This window comes from Canis lupus, chromosome 2 (assembly GCF_011100685.1).
Source record: "Canis lupus familiaris isolate Mischka breed German Shepherd chromosome 2, alternate assembly UU_Cfam_GSD_1.0, whole genome shotgun sequence".
NCBI lineage: Eukaryota > Metazoa > Chordata > Mammalia > Carnivora > Canidae > Canis > Canis lupus.
Genome location: NC_049223.1, coordinates 47,476,953 through 47,497,270, shown reverse-complemented (window position 1 = coordinate 47,497,270; position 20,318 = coordinate 47,476,953). Strand labels below are relative to the sequence as shown.

The following is a 20,318-nucleotide window of genomic DNA, read 5'->3' as shown; positions in this document are numbered from 1 at the left end:
AGACAGTTTAAGGCTACATATTTGCAGATGGGATTTTAAAGGCAAAAGCCCATTTGTGACCCTAAGGTGTTTAAACAGCCCTGCAATTTGATCTCAGATTCCCCCAGCACTGTCCTAACTCCTCCGGCCTCGGCCTCCCCTCCGCCAAGGCAAGCCCAACTTCCAGGACCACCTGTCAGCTGCCCTAGAGGCTGGGGCTTTGTGGGACGCCCAGCTGTAACCCGATCTCCACAACTGCTCCAAGGATGCTGCAGCTGCCACACAATTTGTAAGTTTTACGGTGTTGTACGGTGGCTGGGGTTCAATGGCATGCCTCTGGAAAGCTTCCATTCATTCATTTGCTCATTCACCGAAACATGTTGAGCGCTTACTAAGGGCCAGGCCCTGTGCTAACTAATAACTAAGCACTGGGAATTAGAAAGCGAGTAAAATAGGGCCTCTGTCTTTCGGGGCTCACAGATTAGTGCAGGCGCAGACAGACAAAGACGTATTACAGCTTAGCATCATGCTACAAGACTAGAAAGCAATGTACACCTGAGAGAAAGAAAATTCACCACCCACAGTGCATGCACGGAGGAAGGGACGATTTCCCACAGGAGGGCTATGTGAGTGGTCTGTTAAACATTTCTCTTGGCTGTGCCACCAAATCCTCTTCTAGTCCCCATGTCATAGTCAAGCAAGTTCCCAGTTATTCAGCTCATCTCTGTAGCCAGCCTCCCACCCCGCCCCCGCCCCCCAACACACACAGAGGCACCTAAATTGGACGTGAAATCCTCCTATTTCTTCTTCTGTCTGCCTTCTCCGTCCCACATCCTTGGTCCAAACCGTAATCTCTGCACATGTGAACTCCTGTCTCCCCATTAGCTCCCCTTCATCCAGCCTGTGGGGGTCCCCTCTCTTCTATTGGACACACATCATCTAGAATCATCTCCCTCCAGTGTCACTTAGATCACATCGCTCTCCTCTTCACACACCCATAAAAATTCCCAGCTGCCTCCCAAATCAGATTAAAACTCCTCCTGTCCTGGGCTTCAAAGCCCACTACCAATTAGCCCTGCTTTACCTAACTGCCATCCTGCCTGCTGAGCTCAGGTTGGCACGCTCCGCTCTAGCCAGGCAAAACCCTTCCACCTGCCTCTTTCTGCTTGCACCGGCGTCCCTAAGCACGGGGCTGAGATCACGTGTGTGGGCACACACTGGCAGTGTGAGTGTGTGCAAGTGTGCGTGTGAGGGGGGACTGCAGGGGTGGGAAGAGGAGACGAGGAAAGCCAACTCTCCCTCAATACTCTGTTATAGGGGAAAGCTTTACAACATGAGCACCAAGGGTGGAGATGAGAGAAACACCGAGGAGAGAGTGGCGTGGATGGTTGTTAAACGGGGAGGGCTGCTGACCAGTGTCCTGATGCTGGCTGTGGGCAGCTGAAAGGGTAAGCGGGCCAAGACCCAGTGCTGCTCTAAACCCTGCCTTCCTTCCGTGCAGCCCTGCCTTATTTTTCCTAGATTCATCTCTCGAGTTCCTTCGACCTAAAAAATGAATCAGGACCTTCCCTATGATTAAAGCCCCTTCACAGCTGCTTCTCACAGTAGGATATAGCTTTCATGCTTTACTCCGATGGCCGTGGTCTGACTCAGCTTCCTTCTCTAATGTCATCTCCTACCATTTTCCTTACTATGCTCTAGATGTTCCGGTTGTCCTTCCAGGATCGGGAATATTCCCCTTCTCTCACTGCAGGCCTTTGCACATGCTGGTCCCTCTACCGGACACCTTCTTGATCACATTCCTCACTTAACTGACCCTTTTCATTATTCAGGTCTCAGCTTCCATATCCCCTTCCCTGCCTGCCTTCACTAAAATTCCCTAGGACAATACTCTCTGTCCATTCCTTTCACAGTTCTAGTTATGGTGTATAAATCTCCATGTAAGAACTCATTTTCTTGTAAATCGGCCACCTCCACTAGCAGGTTGTAAGTTCCCTGAAACCATTCATCTTGTTCACTGCTGTGCTCCTACAAAAGGCCTGGCACAGGGTCGGAGCTAACACCTTACTTACCCAGCATTATCTGGATTTCTCCAAAGCATAGGCACCCTGTGGTTGGTCCAATGTTTGGTGAAGAGGAAACACTCTGGCCTTCTATATAGCTTCCCGCTAAAATGTCTCACACACCTGATCCACCAGGCCAGTATATCTTGCCTTTCAAAAATCTGTCCAAGAATCTTCTATTTCTATAACACATTTCCTAACTGGCCCTTCTTGTGTCTTGCTCAGGATTTACGAACTGAAATACCTACCGATCCTGGCAAGTAATTGAGAGAGAAGGGCCAGGTGCAGGGGAAGAGGGAGAGCTGGGGACCCTGGTTAACCACCATGCTTATGTCCCGTATAAAGAGAGACAGCCCTGCTCAACTCTAGTCAGCGCTAATATGCAGGAAAAGCAGGCCCCACATTGTTAGATTTTCCAATTTTTCCAAAAAAGCTCTAAAAAAAAATCTGAATTTCCATATGACACATCCAGATTTTTAAAACATGTAGAGGCATATTTCTGCAATTCCTATCAGCCTGATGGTCAACTTCTGCTCTCTTTCAAGGAAGCTGCTTGGCACTCGGGTCCTTATGTCGAGGGCACGCTTAGCATTGCCGAGTCTTCTTCTGGGTCCTCTAGCCAGCGACAGGCTTCTCCTGGAGCAGAAGTTATGCCTTTGCCTTCCTTACAATCCCTCCCAAGCACCTCGTGAGCACTGCACACTGTTCTCCCTGTCAGTGCGGGTGCCTAACAAAGCGTTTCTTACAAAGGCAGCAACCTGCTTCGCAGTTTTGTGAACAGAAGCGTTGCCTATTACGCTCGGAAGCGGGCACTTCACACAAGGCTCGTCTGTTTTGTTCATTAGACCTTCATCCCTCCATCAGTGCGAGGGTTACAGACTCTCTCCACTTCATCCATTCTCCTTCTGCCTTAATGTCTTGTTGAATAGTATCCCCACCCTTTGTTCTAAATTCCAATCTCTTTTGTGCTATGATGATAATGTTAACTTTGTAATTGTGCATAAGTCAGCAAACCAGAGTAATGCCTTATTCATCCAGAATCGTCAGGAAATGAGGTGTTCCACATAATTAAATTGTCCAGATAACTAGAACTAACCAACATTTTGAAGATCAACGTTTAAAAAGAGTAAATGGGAACATCCCAAAATGTATTATATACTCTCTTGCCTTATTCATTTTTAAATTATTTTAGATCATTTTTTTTCCAGAAGAGAGACAAAAGAGCAGAAAAGGATAATCCTGTCTTTCTCCCTGCAAGGTCCCAACCTCCGGCTTCCCGTCTCTAACAGATGCTACGTTCCTGCCATTGCCGGGGTATGGGCTATCCCTCTCTCCTCAGATAGTTGTTTTCCCACAAGGTGACATGCTCTGACACAGTATGCACCCTGCTTCTTAAGATCTTACATCTTGGTCATCGCTCTTCATCAATATGTAAAGGGATGCCTCCTTCCACGTGACGGCAGCATCCTGTTCCACTGTGTGGGTGCAGCATTATTTATGGAAGCTGCCCCTACTGATAGGCACCTAGTTGTAGCCAATCTGGTGCCATTATCAAAGACCCCCCCCCCCAAAGTGCCACAATTATAATCTCTGTTTTTACTCCATGTTGTACCTGTGGGAGTCTATCTGTGGGTTAAATTCCTGGAAGAGAATGCCTGGGTGCAAGAAAGGACGTGTGCATTTGTAATTTGGGGAAGTGCCATTACACTGCCCTTCACAGAGTAGGCGACCGTCACTAAGAGCGGAACTGTTGCTCCACGCTTTCAGCAGCACCATCTGCAACCGAACCCTTCTTTTGAAGTTTTGTCCATCCATGAGCAAAGAATATTAACTCATTTATTAAAAAAATATTTATACTTGGCAATGTGGCTTTTACCCAGTGCCCATTTACGTCTCTTCTAATATGGTTTGGCTTAAATTGGACTTTGATGTTAGGATTGTGATACCTGCTTTCTTATTGTTTTCATTTTCCTTAATAATCTCTGTCCATCCCTTGTTTCAAATTGAGACTCTTTTTTTAAATATAAGTGTCAGGTTCACAGAAAGATTGAACCAGAAGTACAGATTTCCTGTATACCTCATCTCTGCCCCGCCCCCACCCCACCACACAGTTTTCCCTATTATTAAGAGCTCACATTAGGGTGGCACATTTGTTAGAATGATTGAAGCTATATGGATACATTATTATTAACTAAGTCGTAGTTAGCTCTTTGTGTTTGCGTTTGATATACACAGAATGTCATGCATCCACCATTACAGCATCATACAGAATAGTTCCACGTCCCTAAAAACTCCTTCTTCTCCACATGTTCATCCTGCCTCACCACTCCTGACCCCTGCTAACCACTGATCTCCTTCCCCATCTCCACAGCTTTGCCTTTCCCATGATGTCATCTAGTTAGAGTCAAAGACTGTGTAGGATTTCAGGTTGGCTTCTTTCCTGTCCTCCATGTCTTTCTATGGCTTCCTAATTTCATTTGAGCCTTGAATATTATTCCATTGTCCAGATGTAGTTTCTTCATCTATTCCTACTGAAGGACATCATGGTGGCTTCCAATGTGGGGCCACTATGAAGAAAGCTGCTGTAAACATTCACGGGGTGGGTTTTGTGGAGACCTAAGCTTTTTAATTCATGTGGATAAATACCTAGAAGCATGTTTGCTGGATTGTATGGTAAGAGTATGTGTGACTGCTGTTTCCCAAGTGGCCCAACCACTGTGCATTCCCATCAGCACTGAAGGGCAGCTCCTGTTGCCGTATATCCTTGACAGCATTTCTTCGTGTCGTCACTGTTTTGGATTTTAGCCATTCTCATAGGTGGATAGTAGTATCTCGTTGTTGTTTTAATTTGTAATTCCCCGATGACTTTTGATATCAAATATCTTTTCACACACTCATTTGCTATCTGTATGTCTCCTTTGGTGACATATCTGTTCAGATCTTTTGCCTCCCTTCTAATTGTTGCTTATTTTTTTATTGTCAGATTTTAAGAGTTTTTGGTATATTATGGATATACCTTTACCTGATATCTGTTTTGCAAATATATCCCCCCCAGTCAGTGGTTTTGTCTTTGTTTGCTTTTACTTTGCAGCTTCTTCTCTGAATGAGGTTGAGCGTCTTTTCATATTTTGAGAACTATTTATATTTTTCTTTCTGTGTATCATGCAGTCATATCCTTGCTCTTTTCATGTTCATGGCTAAAGAGACCTAACAAAATCTCACCATTATTTGATAACTGAATCATTGATATGATAACTGATCGCCACACTATACCATCATTGTCCAAGCTGTTTTGCTCTCTTGAGTTTTTCTTTTTTTCCCTGTTTCCTCTTTTCTCCCTAGGTTCTAGGATAAACACCATCACTTTTTGCTTCCCTCAAATGTCTGTCTTTCAAAAATCTCTGCTCCATCTTGTATTTGAGTTTCTGACACTTAGCCAGCAAAATCTGTTATAGTAGCCCAGGAAGCCTGATTCATGAGTCAAGTTCATAGGCCACACAGCACATATACCTTAGATACTTTATTCGGCCATTCAGGAGTCTTTATTGTGTCCTGCTTCTTGGCCTTCTCCAGAATATTAATCATCCAGCAAGTGAATTTCTAGTTCTACCATTCTCTGCTAGGACATTGGAGGGTACTCACAGGCTAGAACCCTGAGTTATGAGGGGAGCCCACGTGCCCCTATGTCACTATACATGAAAATATGATTGCCTTGAACTGGGGAGAGTTTGTTCTCTAACTCTCCAAAACAGCAATATGAACTTCTATTTCTAGAAAACTTTATACAAATGACTTTCCAGGGGGTATTTTCCCGCGGACTCCTGCAGTGAATGCCTGTGCTTGCAGTACATTTCCACGTGGCTTTGCAACTGGAATTTCCCGGGAGCTGCACGGGAAGGGGATCCACTGCTGTGGCAGCCCTGCTCCATCCCATAGATGGCAGTAAACACACTTTTTAGCACTCATCTTCATCTTCCTTGGAATTGGGCTCCTTCAGGGAAAGAAAATGCAGGAACTGTGGAGTAATAATTAGCAAGCAGAATCTAGTCATTTGAAAAATTGGCAAGAAGCCTTATTAAAGGAGGTAATAATAGTCATATTTTGCACTTCTAATGGGGCCTTTTATCTCTAGGCCTCCAAGAGCCTGTCTGAGTCATGTAAAGGAAAAAAACCAAAAAACCCCCCAAAACAGAGCTAGGTCAGAAGTCAAGAAACAAGGGCTCTGTTTGACATTCTGGAAGCCTCTCTCATCTCACAGTGAAGGTAGAGTGTCTCTGATGCATTTAAACACCAGGAATTTATGCCCGTTAGAAAAGGAAAGACAGCAATGTTCTGTAAGATAAACTCTACATTCCCGTTGAATACGGAAAACCTGCCTCTCTCGGAGTTGTTTTTCTGTGAAAATAACAATAGAGCTTTAAATACTTTGCCTCCCATAAACACACGGACAGCATTATTATTCACAGTGAGCTAGACAAATTGAGAAAGAGTTTTTCTATCCTCTTCCGCGTATCAAGGCATAATTATCAGCACATCCTTGTATTTATTCCTATGAGACTGGAAATAAATACTGCTGCTGATGGATATCAGTCCTGTGAACTCGGTATCATTCATTCTTTATCTCTGGCAGTGGTGGTAACAGAAGAAAACGACTCCAAACATGTATACACAGCAAATGCCTTAAATCTACAAGATACGGCTGTCCTCCTTGTCCTGCATTAAACCTGCATCTTCAATTTCCCACACAAACCCCAGATCTATTGAAATCTTGGAACATTAAAATTCTCCTTCATTGTTGTCAAGGTTTAGTAACTTGACAACCAGAAGACAGACTCCCTGACTATTTGAGAGAATGTAGGTTTGGAAATAAAGAACGGCTTTTCCTGGTGCATTAAAATTTGCTTGGAACGGGGCAGGAAGACCATGTTTTATAATAACCATTCTTTGGCTGTGTGACTTTGACTCTGGGCAAGCGAATTAACCTCTCTGAGCATCAATTTCTTCACTGGAGTGATTCTTACCTCACAAGAGTTGGCTTAAAGATTAAATGAAATCATGAACATAAAAGCACTTATTAGCACAACATCTGTCACTTAGTAGGGATTCAATAATTACTGGTCAAAAACAGACACCCATACATACAAACATACATATCTATGAGAGGAGAGAGAGAGACCCAGATTTCTACTGGGTTTTCCTGAGCCTCAGAGATTTAGGTAAATTGGTTCAAGCCCCCAAAGTTCTGAACCCACCCATCTTCCTTACAATTCCTACAAGTTCATGACCTTATTTCCTCTTCATTTCTTCCAATTCATCTAAATCCAAAGGTTTCAGGTTAATTTAGTGCCTGGCTAGCTATTGCATGAAAAAATCTTGCCCTCTTTCACAATCTGGTAAATTGATCAGAGATTCACGTTTGGGAAGAGATGGGATCGTGTATCTCTCAGCTTCCTGTCATTTTGCTGGCCTCCCCTCCTGTCTTCTAATCCTCCTGAAAGTGCAGGCTTGCCAACTAGGCCTCACACACCTATGCAGCCCCATCTCCGGAAGGTGCAACCCAGGCCTTCCCCACCCTCTCCAACCACCTTTCAGGTGAACAGTTCCATCTGACCAAGTGAATTGTTCCAGCCTCCTTGAAATTCTGGAAAACGTAATTTCTTCCTTCTTCTTATCTTCTGGCTATTAATTCACTGGAAAATTCAGCAGTTAACAATCTCATAGATAATTCTATTTCCTTTATACCATGGAGCAATCTACTCTTACTTGCTTACATGTAAAAACATTCATGTAAAGAAACACAGTAACATTATTTATTTCATACCCTGAGAGACATATAACAAGCTCTCTCAAGGATTACTTAGGGTTTTTTTTTCCCTTTTAGAATTTTAAATGCATACAAAGTTTTTCCATTCATTATATTCAACTTTTTATGATTTTCTTCTCTACTTAGAAAACTTCATCTTTTCCTGGTGGTCCAGAGTCATCAGCATGCATAACTGTGATGAAGCTCTGCCCTCTGGGGGTATTGATTGGGCTCTACAGGACTATTTGCCCCTGCACTAGCTGACCTCAGCTTCGCGTGTGTTTGGAGTTGCTGTGTCTAGTTGTTGGGGTTTCCCCCATCTCTTTACCTCTTTGTCTCTCTTGCTGTTATTAATGAACATTGTCTCCAGAACTAATTCTTTCCTCTGCAGCTTCCATGGGCAGCTTCCAATCTACAGATTGATGAAAACAAGGCAAACACTAAGGTAGTTTCAAAGTGAAAACCACTGGCATAAAATCCCTTGTATGTATGAACTCTCCTATGAGTGGAGCTTGTGAACCTTGCTGTGTAGACCCCCTTCTAGATATGCTAAGCGGCTCAGTCCTCTTTTTGCTGAACTCTTCTGCTTTCTGACTGGACTTTAGATTATTTAAATCCTATGGAAAATGAGCTGAGAGGAGCAAATGGATTGCTCTATTGTTTTCCCGATGATCTCAGTTTAAAATTCTAGGTCAGTGACATCTGAGGGCTGAGATCCAGTTTATTCCTATGGACACTGTGTACCAGGGGGCACCTGCTCTGACTGGTTGGGGACCCTAGCTAACCCCATTGTAAGCTTTGGTTTACAACTGGTTTGTCAATCTTGAATGTCACCCTGGGTCATACCACTCTAAGACCTAAGGAAGATTCAATATAATGAAAATCTTAAATCAAAATATTTCCTACGAAGGCAAAAAGAATCACCAAGCAGAAGGGCAACCATAAGGCCAGACTATTTTAGGTGATCAGATTAATATTCTCATTATCATGGTGTGTCGTTCAATCTAAGAAAAAAGTTTTTCTGTCTTCATGCCCTCCCTCCTTCTGTCTATCCTTCTTACCTTTCTCCCTTTTCCCCCTTTCTTTATGTATAAATTAGTGATTTTCTTTTTTTACAGATGGCAGGAAAATTTTTTTTTACCAAAATGCTTTCATTTAGGCTGAGACAAACTATTAATAAATGCCAGCAGCAAGGCACTTTTTCCTTTCTAACTTTGAGAGTAAGTATGCTAATTAAAAAAAAAAAAACTTTAATAACCTGCAGGATTTTCACAGTATGAACAGGTCTCTCCTGAGTTTCACATAGTTAACACTCAAAAATTAAGCCCACCCTACGTTCAGGAAACACTTATGACTCCTCCCTCTTGCTCTGGGGACAAGGATGACCACAAAGGGATACTCCATGACTGTCACCCAAACATCTTCTGGCTCTTGAGGATGATATAGGGTCGCTGGCCACATGAGGTGCTCTGAGTCCCCGCTGTATGTGTATTGTTCCTGAAAAGATCCCCAACTCTTGCAAGTCCTATGTGAATACTCTACATGCTTTTCTCTTAGGCATGATGCTATAGCAACATAGGTAAGAGACAGACTGCCCTGAGTTAAAATTCAGATCTTAGGCAAGTCATTTAACCTCTCTGTACCTCTATGTATTTATCCCTAAAAAAATAGATCATTACAGTGTTTACTTCACAGGGTTGGTTTGAAGATACTGGAATGGAGACATACAAAATCCTTAGAAGAGAGCCTGAAAATGGTAGCACTATGTCAGTGTTTTTCAATATCGTGTTCGGAATGTGGATGGAGGCCCTCTAGAATGATTCAGGGTAGCTGTCGTGTGGATTTCTAAGAGCCCGGGTTTGGGAGTCAATCTCATGTGATTCTGACATCTTGGTGGCATGACCTTGAGCAAATTACTCAAGTGCTCTAAGCTTTAGTTTCCTTATCTGTAGATGTGGTTAATTATAACACCTTCCTCATAGGGCTGCTATGGAGATGAAATGCATGTAAGAAAAGAAAAAAAAGAACCCACAGAATGCCTGGCACATAGAAAGTGCTCCATAAATGTTAGCCAAGAAGATGTTAAGGAGGAGGAGGGTGTCAATGACATGATGACTTGTCTACTGAGAATTTTAAAAGGCAATTTCCATACTTCCCTTGGAGGAGTGGGGGAACATGCTCGAGCTGTTGTTTGGGACATAGCTTACATAGTTCTTGCTGGACTTAGCTGGAGGACAGGGAGGAGACTTGGGGGGGCCCCAAATCTTGCAGGCACTTGAGTTGAAACATCTCCAGAATGGAAGCCCAGGGCTCCACCCTGTAGCCTCTGACCAATAGCAAGGTCCCTAAACCAGGGAGATAAATCGTCCTGGAATGAGACTCAGGTCAAAGAAGACAAGAGCCTGGAAGAAACCAGGATTCTACTCTCTGGGTTTTCCTTTAATCAAGCCCATTTTCCTGAAAGAGGCCAGGGGAGGATGACTGGGATGGTTTAGCTTCCATTCCGCTCTGTCATTCACCTTGGAACATCTTCCTTCCTTTTCCCTGAAACATTCCTACCTTCCTTTCAAGGCCAAGTTCGGATGTCCCTCCAGAAGGCCAGTCCTCTTGAGCTGTACTATTTGTGATGGAGGTAAGAGAGATTGGAGAGGCACAATGGAATTTGGGAAATAGCTGCTTACCTCGGACTCCTGGGATTTCTATCTGCCACATTCACACCACGTGAGTTTTGGCGACCTGAAGTCCTCCTCAGTGCCTGGATGGAACAGGATGATAATGAACAGACAATGAGAAGTTTTATAAGAATCTGAAGGTCTGTATCAAGCAACGAAACTGCTTTCCATCTGGTATTGATTATGAAGGTCTCATGGCAAAATGGGAGTTCCCTGAGGATTCGGACCCTGCCTTGCTGGCCTGTGACTGTCACCCCGTGCTCCAAGGCTCACACAGAAGCCATCCCACAGTGCAATGGGGAGGAAGCTCCCTGTCTACCCTGAGCCCCAAACTCTCTCTGCAACTGCCTCCCATCTTCCAAATGCAGCCCTCTCAGGCCATGCAAACCCAGCCCACCACATTTCCTGATATTTTTCCTATCTGCAGACAACTGCCAAACTTCACCAGCCCACCCTCATCTCTTCCCAAAGAGTTCCCCGTCCTTGGCCCACCTCATTTCTCACATACCAGTGTTTCAATTCCCCTTGCTTCTAGTGGCTCCCTACCTCATTCAAGTTCATCAACACTCCGTTTAAAATGCTGCCCACGGACCTGAACTCATTCTCCCCTCCTCCGGCCTGCTGCCCTTCTGCCTTCCCGTCTCTTTGTTAATTGAACCAGCCGTCATTCACGCTGGCGACTTCGCGCTCCGTTACTGCACCTCCTCCATCATCTCCCCCAGCCGCCTCCCGTCAGGCACTAAGTCCTATTGATTGTTCCAACTAAATATTGAACAACTATAGTAGGTATTCAGACAGTATGTGGTGAAGGAATATAAATGCATAAAATTCATCACTTTATATTCATTCCTGCTACTTCTGCCTTGAGCCAGAGTTTTGCTTTGCTTTGCTTTTATTTTTAAAAATTTCAAATGTACAGAAAAGTTGAAAGAAACTGGGATGAACATCCATATACTGTTCCCCTAGATTCATCAACTGTTTACATCTTGCCTCGATTTCTTCATTTCTCTCTCTCCCTCCCCAACACACACACACACACACACACACACATGCACACTTTTAAAAATGTGTTGCCAAACGATTTGAAAGTAATTCGCAGGCATTGTGGCATACCATCTTTAAATACGACAGCACACATCTCTTAAGAAGTAGGAAATTCTCCTTAGGAAACAAGTTATTTCCCACAAATAGTTTTAGGCCCGTGACATCCACAGGATCACATGCAAAAATGCTGAACATATGAGCAACTTTCTGGAAAGGAAATTCACAGCATGGAGCAGAGGCTCAAACCTCTAAACTAATGCATCCCCCACCTCATCTCTTCTTCTTTAACCCAGTAGGCTAACAATCTGGTCAGTTGTGGGTGTTTGGCCACCTCGGACTAGTGATAATCCAGAAGTCACCTAAAATGCATTTAATGGCTTCTTCCTATTGGCTGCATGAGAAAGTTAATGTTTCTTAGCATAACACAGAGAGCTTTCGAGATCTGATTCCGAGGACATTTCCAGTCTCATCTTTCACAGCTCTCTGCTCCCCAAAGGGAACTGGCCACATGTCTCCACTCTGGTCATGCTCTGAGGTTCACCTCACCCCACCCCCACTTCCTACCCATTTCCCCTCTTGGCAAATTTCTACTTTCCTTTCAAGGCCCAACTCAGCTGCCACCGCCTCTGGGATGTCCTCCTCCCCAGTTGTGTCTGCCTATAATTTGTACAGTCCTATTATTTATCTCATTTTACTACACTGATTGGTTTCCACAGCTTCATGCTCAGTGATGTTATGAAATTCTTGATGTACAAGTAAGGCGATACACAATGAACGATCACACAGCCCATGCTAACTGTGGAGCCTCCCCATCCTCCAGCCACCCGGTCCTCTGAGACACGTTTGCACCCTGACTCCAGTGGGCTTTCCTGGTCTTGGATCCTTGACTTGTCTTCACCAAAGGCTTTTCTATCTCTCCTCTTGTGATGCTCTCGACTCCTCTAATTTTGGCAGATTACCTCATATCCACATCCCTACAGTCCCTTAGCTGTCCAAAGTCAACCGTTTACAAAGACAAGCCTGCATCCAGACATGGTAAAGATTCTATAAGATTTAGAGGGGCACAGACACCAGGAAATGAGTGTCCAGGCACTGAAATACCAGGAACAGAATCAGTTCCAAGGCTTAGTGAAAAAGTACTAAGTCAAACTGCAGGGCTACAGCTACTTGGAATAGAATGCGATGCTATGGAGGGCTGAGCTATAAAAGCTGGCATCAGGAGGGATGACAGGTATGCTGGCTGCACCCCTGCCCTGGGAAGGGAAGGGAAAGCACACGTTTGGGGCTGCGTTCTCTGATTTCTCTCGGGTGGCTCCGCTGTGCCTTTCCAACATGGGTACTAATGCTTCTAAGCTAGAAATCAGATCCTCACTTGCAAGACGGTAAGCAGCTGGCCTTTTGGCTGGAGTCCAGGTCTGCAGCCCAGGTAAGACACCTGCATGGTATCACTCAAAGCTCTATTTTGCTTGTGGTCAAGTGGGGCAGGGTGGGGGGTAGGTGACATTCTGCTATGGGTCTATTTGCATGCAGGAGGGGTTGCCCAAGAGGATTCCCAGGAGGGGTCCCAAAGAGGATTCAGAAGAGAGGGGTGGGACACCCTGCTGAGCCTCTGGCTTCCCCGGGGAACAGCACCCCAGCGGCCACAGGCTGGTGTCGGGAAGCTCAAAGGCTGCTCAGCTACCTGCTAATGTCAAGGCTGACCTCAGCTGGCGCACCCTCCTCCTGCTTCCCTGGCGGGTTGACCCTGTGGGATGCCAGCCTGTCCCATCTGCCTTCAGAAATGTGGCTGCCCCCACTGTGGCTGTCTTCTTCTCCCCCAGCAGGAGCTCCTGGGCCCCCGTGAGTGATGTTTCTGAACAGATTCAATCCCCCATGCTCCAATCGGAATGCATTACCAGGCAGGGCGCGTCAGCTTGGCGATTTGGCTTCAACAATAAATCTCCTTGCTTTCATGAGTTTAAATCAGACTTTAAAACATCACCCTTAATGTTCTTTTAATGCAGTTTTCTTCTGAATGAGTTCCCTTTAGGTCCAGTCCTTGTCATTAATACACTCTCTTGGCAAATGAAGGAGGGCTTCTTCGAGGAAAACTCTGCCAGTTTAGGAAACCAGTTGAATTGCCTTGGTGATGCCAGGAGCCTCTTTTGCATTTTACAAGGACACTTGAGAAAACAAAACTCTCTGACCGTAAATTTAATTTTCTCTTGACAGCCTCAGTGTCTCTGCAGCCCCATAAGTTATCCATTACTTCTTCCTTCTGTAATTAAAAATCAAGGGGGGAAATGTACAGGATTAACAAGTTCTAATTTTCATTGATGAGCTCTAAGAGCTTATCAATAATGGGATCAGAAAAGCCGCTTCGCCTAAGCTCTATTTTTCTAGGGTGTCTGATTTTGATGGAGGATCTCCCTTAGGATAGAAAAGGCTGGCTTTCCAAGGAGCCCCACTGCCAAAGTTGGGAAGAAGGGGCAGGACAGGCCGAGTGAGTCTTCAGCAGGAGTGAATACAAGAGCAGCCTGGGCTCACAACTTTTACAGACTCAGCATTTGGGCTCCAGGGAGCTGATTACACGGAAAGATTAAACAGGCTGTCTTTCACACACATGTTCCTCTTCTATGGATGGCTTCTGCAGAAAAGGAGCTTGCACGTATCTGCTTAGGAGGAAGAAAGATATTTCCAATTAAAAGAATATTGGTGGTAATTCCTTTTGAGTTATACATTTGTAGATACAAATGCTTTATCAGGAGATGGGGACATCCATCCTGTTTATCACCCACAGGGATATAGCTGAGCATGGGTTTCTGCAAGAGACACTGAGCTGATCCATAGCATCTGGGCTGTGTCATTTCAAAAGCTGTGACACACAGGCTCCCAGCGAATGTGACAAGCATTTGACAGGAATGAGCTGTTTAATTGACATGCACAGGTTCCACAAAACTCCCAAACAATCAGGTGCATAAATGATTCAAGCTAGGATTTTTTTTTTTTTTAACAGAGGGCAAGGGAAGTATAGATACTGTGAAGCAGGAGCCCAGCACCTGGCATTGAGGTTCTTCTGTAGGAGAACCTGCCATGCAGAAGCACAAAGGTCCCATGTTCAATGGGTTGGCCTTAGGAGTTTCAGGCAGAAATTGGATGGTCTGGTTCCTAAACTTTCTTGCTTAGATCTGGAAAGTTCAGGCTATCTCTGGAGACCAAAAAATGCATAGGATAGCACAAAAGGCCAGCAGCTAGGGATTCTATCAAAGTGATACCAACTTGGCTCCTGCCACAAAGAACTTCTTAAACCAAGACTAAAGAAGCATAAACTACTGAGTTGCTCATTTCCAAGAGGTCACCTTTTCAGGGTATCCTGCCAGCCTTCCAGCAAAACATCCCTCCTCCCCGCAGCAAGAAAAGGCTGCACTGCAGCAAAGCTTAGGTGCCAAGAACAGTCTCATCTAGAGAATACTGGAGGCACTGAAACCTATTAGAAGTGATGTTATATGGTTAAGGTAAGAGTATGGACTCTGGCAAATGGTTCAGTTTGAATAGACGGGTCGACTTTATCAACTGTGTGATCTTGGGCAAATTACTTAACCACTGTGCACCTCCATGTTCTTTTCTGTAAGGTGATTTTGGTCCCATTTCATAGAATTAGCATGAGGATTAAATGAATGAATACAAGTAAGTCCAGCATGTAGGAGTCACTCAACAATTGTTAACAACTTAAATATTATGCCACCTAAGCATAATATTTAAGATCTTACTAAAGGCGCCATGATTGGCCTCTCAAAGCCCTCTCCAACTCCATGATTTTAAAAGCAAGATGGTCCAGCTCACCATTTTGAAAAAGTAGGGTAATTGTGGTACCCAAGATGATCTTTGGGGCTTATGTGGGTGGACATTTTTAATTTAATAACAATACATTTACTATGTATCAGGAAAAAAAACCCACCATGTCTATCATTTCCTGAACATAACTGATGCAACTGAAAATAAGGCTTTTAAAAAGCAAGTAAGTGTAGGGTGCCTGGGAGCCTCAGTCAGTTAAGTGACCGACTCTTGATCTTGGCTCAGGTCATGGTCTCAGGGTTGAAGGATACAGCCCTATGTTGGGCTCGATGCTCAGCAGATAATCTGCTGGAGATTCTCTCTCTCTCTCCCCCCTCTCTCCCTCTTTCCCTCCCCCTGCTTGTGCATGCTCTCTCTCTCTCTTTCTCTAAAATAAATCTTTTTTAAAAACAGTAAACATGTGGTATATAATATGGGCAAAATCATAAGGACACTTGAGCTGAATCTTAAAGGGAAGCAGAGGGAACTTCTAGCAGAGGGACTGTCTGTACAAAAGCCAGAGAAAATCCAGCATAACAACAGGAAGGAGAGGGGATCCCTGGGTGGCGCAGCGGTTTAGTGCCTGCCTTTGGCCCAGGGCGCGATCCTGGAGACCCGGGATCGAATCCCACGTCGGGCTCCCGGTGCATGGAGCCTGCTTCTCCCTCTGCCTATGTCTCTGCCTCTCTCTCTCTCTCTCTCTGTGACTATCATAAATAAATAAAATTAAAAAAAAAAAAACAGGAAGGAGAGATGCAGCTGGAGAGGGGACAGTTAGAACATGGAGGGCTTCATATGCCCTGTTAACAAGTTTGGACTTTGCCCCCAGATGTTGGAAAACATTAGTGGACGAGGTTCAAGGGGACTTGAAGAAGGAAGGTAGTTAGGACACTATCGCCAATTAAGAGATGAGGAGGTTGGGAGCAGAAGCAGTCGACATGGAGGGGGTAAGAGAAGCAGGTGAAGTCAGTAAGTCTTTGGAAGGTAAAAGGAGATGTTTTGGATTCTCTCTGCACAACCAAATAGATGTTGTGTCAACAGCCAGACCTGCCATGAAGGGGGTTGGTGAGGAAGATGATCTCCGATTGAAGGCAGAGGAAATAGCAGTTTAGTTTGGGATTGTCATTTGAGTTCCCTGTGGGGAGACCGTTAGCAGACAGATCTGGGCCAAAGTCTAAATCAAAGTCAATGGGAGATACGCATGTGGATATGCAGGGGGCTGGCTGGCTAGTTTTCAAGAGGCGTGGATGAGTTGGGGGGAAGAGAGGCCAAGGACAGCTCTGGGTCAAGGAATGGAGAACCTTGAGCATGCCTTACTGGCTGACAGAGAGGAGCGAGCCGAGTCTGGGAGGCTGCAGCCCAGCGATGCCTCCAAGCCCCTGCATTGACCTCAGTGGTGTCCTCAGCATGATATGTGAGTTCATGCATTTACACATGCTTTTATTTTTGCTGTCTCTAGTCGACAGCCCACTCTGGCCAGCCTCCTGCTTGCTGTCTATCCTTCCTCTCTTCCTGTATTCAGCAGATATTTCTGGAGCATCTATGATACATTCTAGGGGTGAAGAGACAAATCATGGAACATCTACTGTGTTGAAGGGAGGCAATCAACAAAACAAAAAGTAAAATGTGAACTGCAGATGATGGTGATAAGTTCTCTTAATGAAAATAAAGCAGGAAAGGAAGATAGGGAGTGCCTGGTTGGGTGAGGGGTAGGAGTAGCAATAGCAAGTAGGGAGGTCAGGAAAGATGTCATGGAGAAGGTGACATCTGAGTACAGAATTAGGAACAGCACAGCAACAGTGTCACCTGGACACCTTCCAGGGTACACATGTGTCATCAAGACTCCATCCAGGTGAAATTTGTAGTTCATTGCCTTTGTAGCCATGAAATTCGGGACTTCACCTTGATAATGACACAATTTAACATTCTTTCGATTTTTGGTATTGGCTACATGGTATTGCTAGCTGGGTTTTTAACCTGGAGCCAGGATTTCAGAGTAGTGAGGGAGACCAGCTAAGGGGAAGGCCAGGATCAGAGATCAGAGATATAGGCTAAACTCTAGGACATGAAAATTCCAGTAGCAAAAGAAAGGGCAGGTGTTCCCAGTCTCGAATCTTGATATCATTCTGGAGCTTCCTTTCTGTCCTGTGGGGGAGGCCAGGCAAGGAATAATGGCTGATGATCCTAAGATCAAATATTCACAAAGACAATTCAGAAAAGATTGGCAAGGGATGCCTGGGTGGCTCAGCGGTTGAGCATCTGCCTTTGGCTCAGGGCGTGATCCTGGGGTCTGGGATCAAGTCCGACATTGGGCTCCTTGCAGGAAGCCTGCTTCTTCCTCTGCCTCTCTCTCTCTCTCTGTCTCCGTCTCTCAAAAATGAATGAATAGAAAGAAAGAAAGAAAGAAAGAAAGAAAGAAAGAAAGAAAGAAAGAAAGAAAGAAAGAAAAGAAAAGAAAAGAAAAGAAAAAGGTTGGCCAGCAGGGCAACTTAAGTAACTTAGAAGGTGACTTAACAATATGTTAGGGTAGGTCCAGCAACAGAAATGTGGGAAACCCAAGTTCAGGGCCAGGAAATGCAGTCCCCACTGTAGTCCCCATTGTACTCAAACAGGACTTGGTTCTGGCTTGATGGAACACGGATCAGCACTAACTCAGTGATGAGCCAGAGAGTTGTTGGCTTGAGATCCTTCAATACTGTTTAGAGACAAGACTGGTTCCAGAGTCTTGGCTGGGGCTGACCTTAATTGTGGGATGAAATGGCTCCAGCTTTGAAAACTGGGATGGCCACATCCCAGAACCTGGCCAACCGTCAGAAACATATGAACCATTTAATTGTTGGCTCCAATTATTTGCCAGTTCCTGTAACTCTACTTTTGCCATGGCCAATTCTCAAAGGAGAATCTTCCCAGCCCCTTGTCTTTACACTTGGCCATGTGACTTTCTCTGACCAACAATAGATGGGTAAAAGTAATTTGTGTGTCAATTCCAAGCCTAGGCCTTAAGAGGCCCCGCACATCCTCACCTGCCCTCTTGAACTTCTGTGACTGGTGTAAGAACAGACACTAACTAGCCTGGGTCCCAGAAGGAAAAGCAGACATGAGGAACAGGGCTTCCCTGGCCACTGCAGCCTGACGCAGGGCTACCAGTTGAGCCAAGCAGAGCTCAGATGACCTGCAGACACAGGAGGCAACAATGAATGACTCTTGTTTTAAACTGTGATGACAAAGACGGAACAACTATATGCCCTGCCTCCAGGTGCCTAGCACAGGGTTTTGCTCTGAAAACCTCAAAATTGACTTACTAGTTTCATTTGAGATGCTCAGTGGAAATCAACTGGAGAGCTGGGTTCTTCATGACCAGGGGAAATCTAGACACTCCCACGCAAGTGACAGGAAGTAAAAGGGCACTAGGTCGTTTCCTTAGACACCAGGGGCGATGACCAAAGTTGCTGTCCTGTGCCTGCCAGGTGGATAATCACAGCATCTGAAGGAGAACACCGAAGGCCTGTAGTAGTTTGGGACTCACAAAAAATAATTCATTATGCATAATGGTGATGTTGGCAGTGCATGCCAAATGGTTAAATCTAATGTAGCATACAGTTTCATTAAGGCACAACAAAATTAATCTATCCCTTCCCACCAGGAGGTTTAAACAAAAGCAATGGGGAAGAAGCTGCATGTAAAAAGCAGCAATTCATTAATGAAATGAAGACATGTAAAATAATTAGGCTTATAACAAGAGATTAGAGAACTAAATTAACCCTTCTGTTTACTTTGCACAGGATGCGACAGAGAGCTTTGGCAAATGTCAAGCTCTTCTGGAAACGTCACCTCGAAAGATTGACCTGGTGGCATCCTAGGAAAGGAGTGACCTGTGTCGGTCCCCAGCCTAATAACTTTGCTTGTGATAGTTGCAACCATATCTGCAAGGTCTTTCTGTTTTGGTCACAGAGGCCCGAAAGAAAACAGGTACAGCAGTGGAGCTGCAAATCAAAGAGTTAATTCAAAAAAAAAAAAAAAAGTAGGGGTTTGATGTTGACACGCTGTATGCTAACTTGGGTAATTAATAATATTGAAACGAAGGGGCTAATCTAAATCAATGGTGGGCTGAAGCTTTCCTCTGCCTGGTTAGTAATGATAAGCCAAGGGGGACAATTGAGCTTCTTTTCTTAGTAACTCCCAAGTCCTCATCTGCATGGGGGAACGATGGGAAAAGGAAACTGTCCATGTGATGGAGTAAGATGCAGTCCAGGACAAAACAGACTGAGAAATGGATGTGGACATCCTGGCAGGCACCGCCCTGGCCCAGGAGCCCCAGGCTGAGGCTTTGAAACTTGGCCCTAGTTTCTTGCACCTTAGCTCCCTAATTTAAGGGCTGGAGTACAGACTTGTGGGGTTGTGTTTCCCCCACAGGCTCAAACTCCTCTCTGTGTTGTTGGAAGAAATCTAGACTCTTAATACCTTTACACCATCAATCTGGACTCTGCATCCTGTCACTGAGGTTGGAGACATGTTGAGATCTGGGGAAGGGTGAGCATGGTAAGAGCACACACCCTGCCTTCAATGAGGAGGGCCAGCTGGAAGCACCATGCCCAAGGGACAGTGTGACAGTGAGGGGTCAGAGGGCAGCGGGAAATGGCCCAACCTGCTGACTCAAGTGAGATCTTCTGTTTTGTTTTTGTTTTTTTTTTAATTTTTATTTATTTATGATAGTCACAGAGAGAGAGAGAGAGAGAGAGAGAGGCAGAGACACAGGCAGAGGGAGAAGCAGGCTCCATGCACCGGGAGCCCGACGTGGGATTCGATCCCGGGTCTCCAGGATCGCGCCCTGGGCCAAAGGCAGGCGCCAAACCGCTGCGCCACCCAGGGATCCCTCAAGTGAGATCTTCTGGATGGAGATGGGAGCAATGTCCCCTTTAGGACTCAACCTCCAATGGCAGCTCC

The 20,318-nt window shown here is 45.0% G+C and overlaps 1 long non-coding RNA gene across 1 annotated transcript in view; it reads left to right on the top strand.

The window, feature by feature from the left end:
• Window positions 1–19,899, top strand: part of LOC119870255 — a 34,508-nt gene extending 14,609 nt beyond the window's left edge. Inside the window, exons 2-3 of the long non-coding RNA XR_005355589.1 lie at window positions 19,157–19,343; window positions 19,788–19,899. This is a non-coding gene — a long non-coding RNA (uncharacterized LOC119870255). The remainder of the gene's footprint in view (window positions 1–19,156; window positions 19,344–19,787) is intronic.
• Window positions 19,900–20,318: the final 419 nt, after the last annotated feature.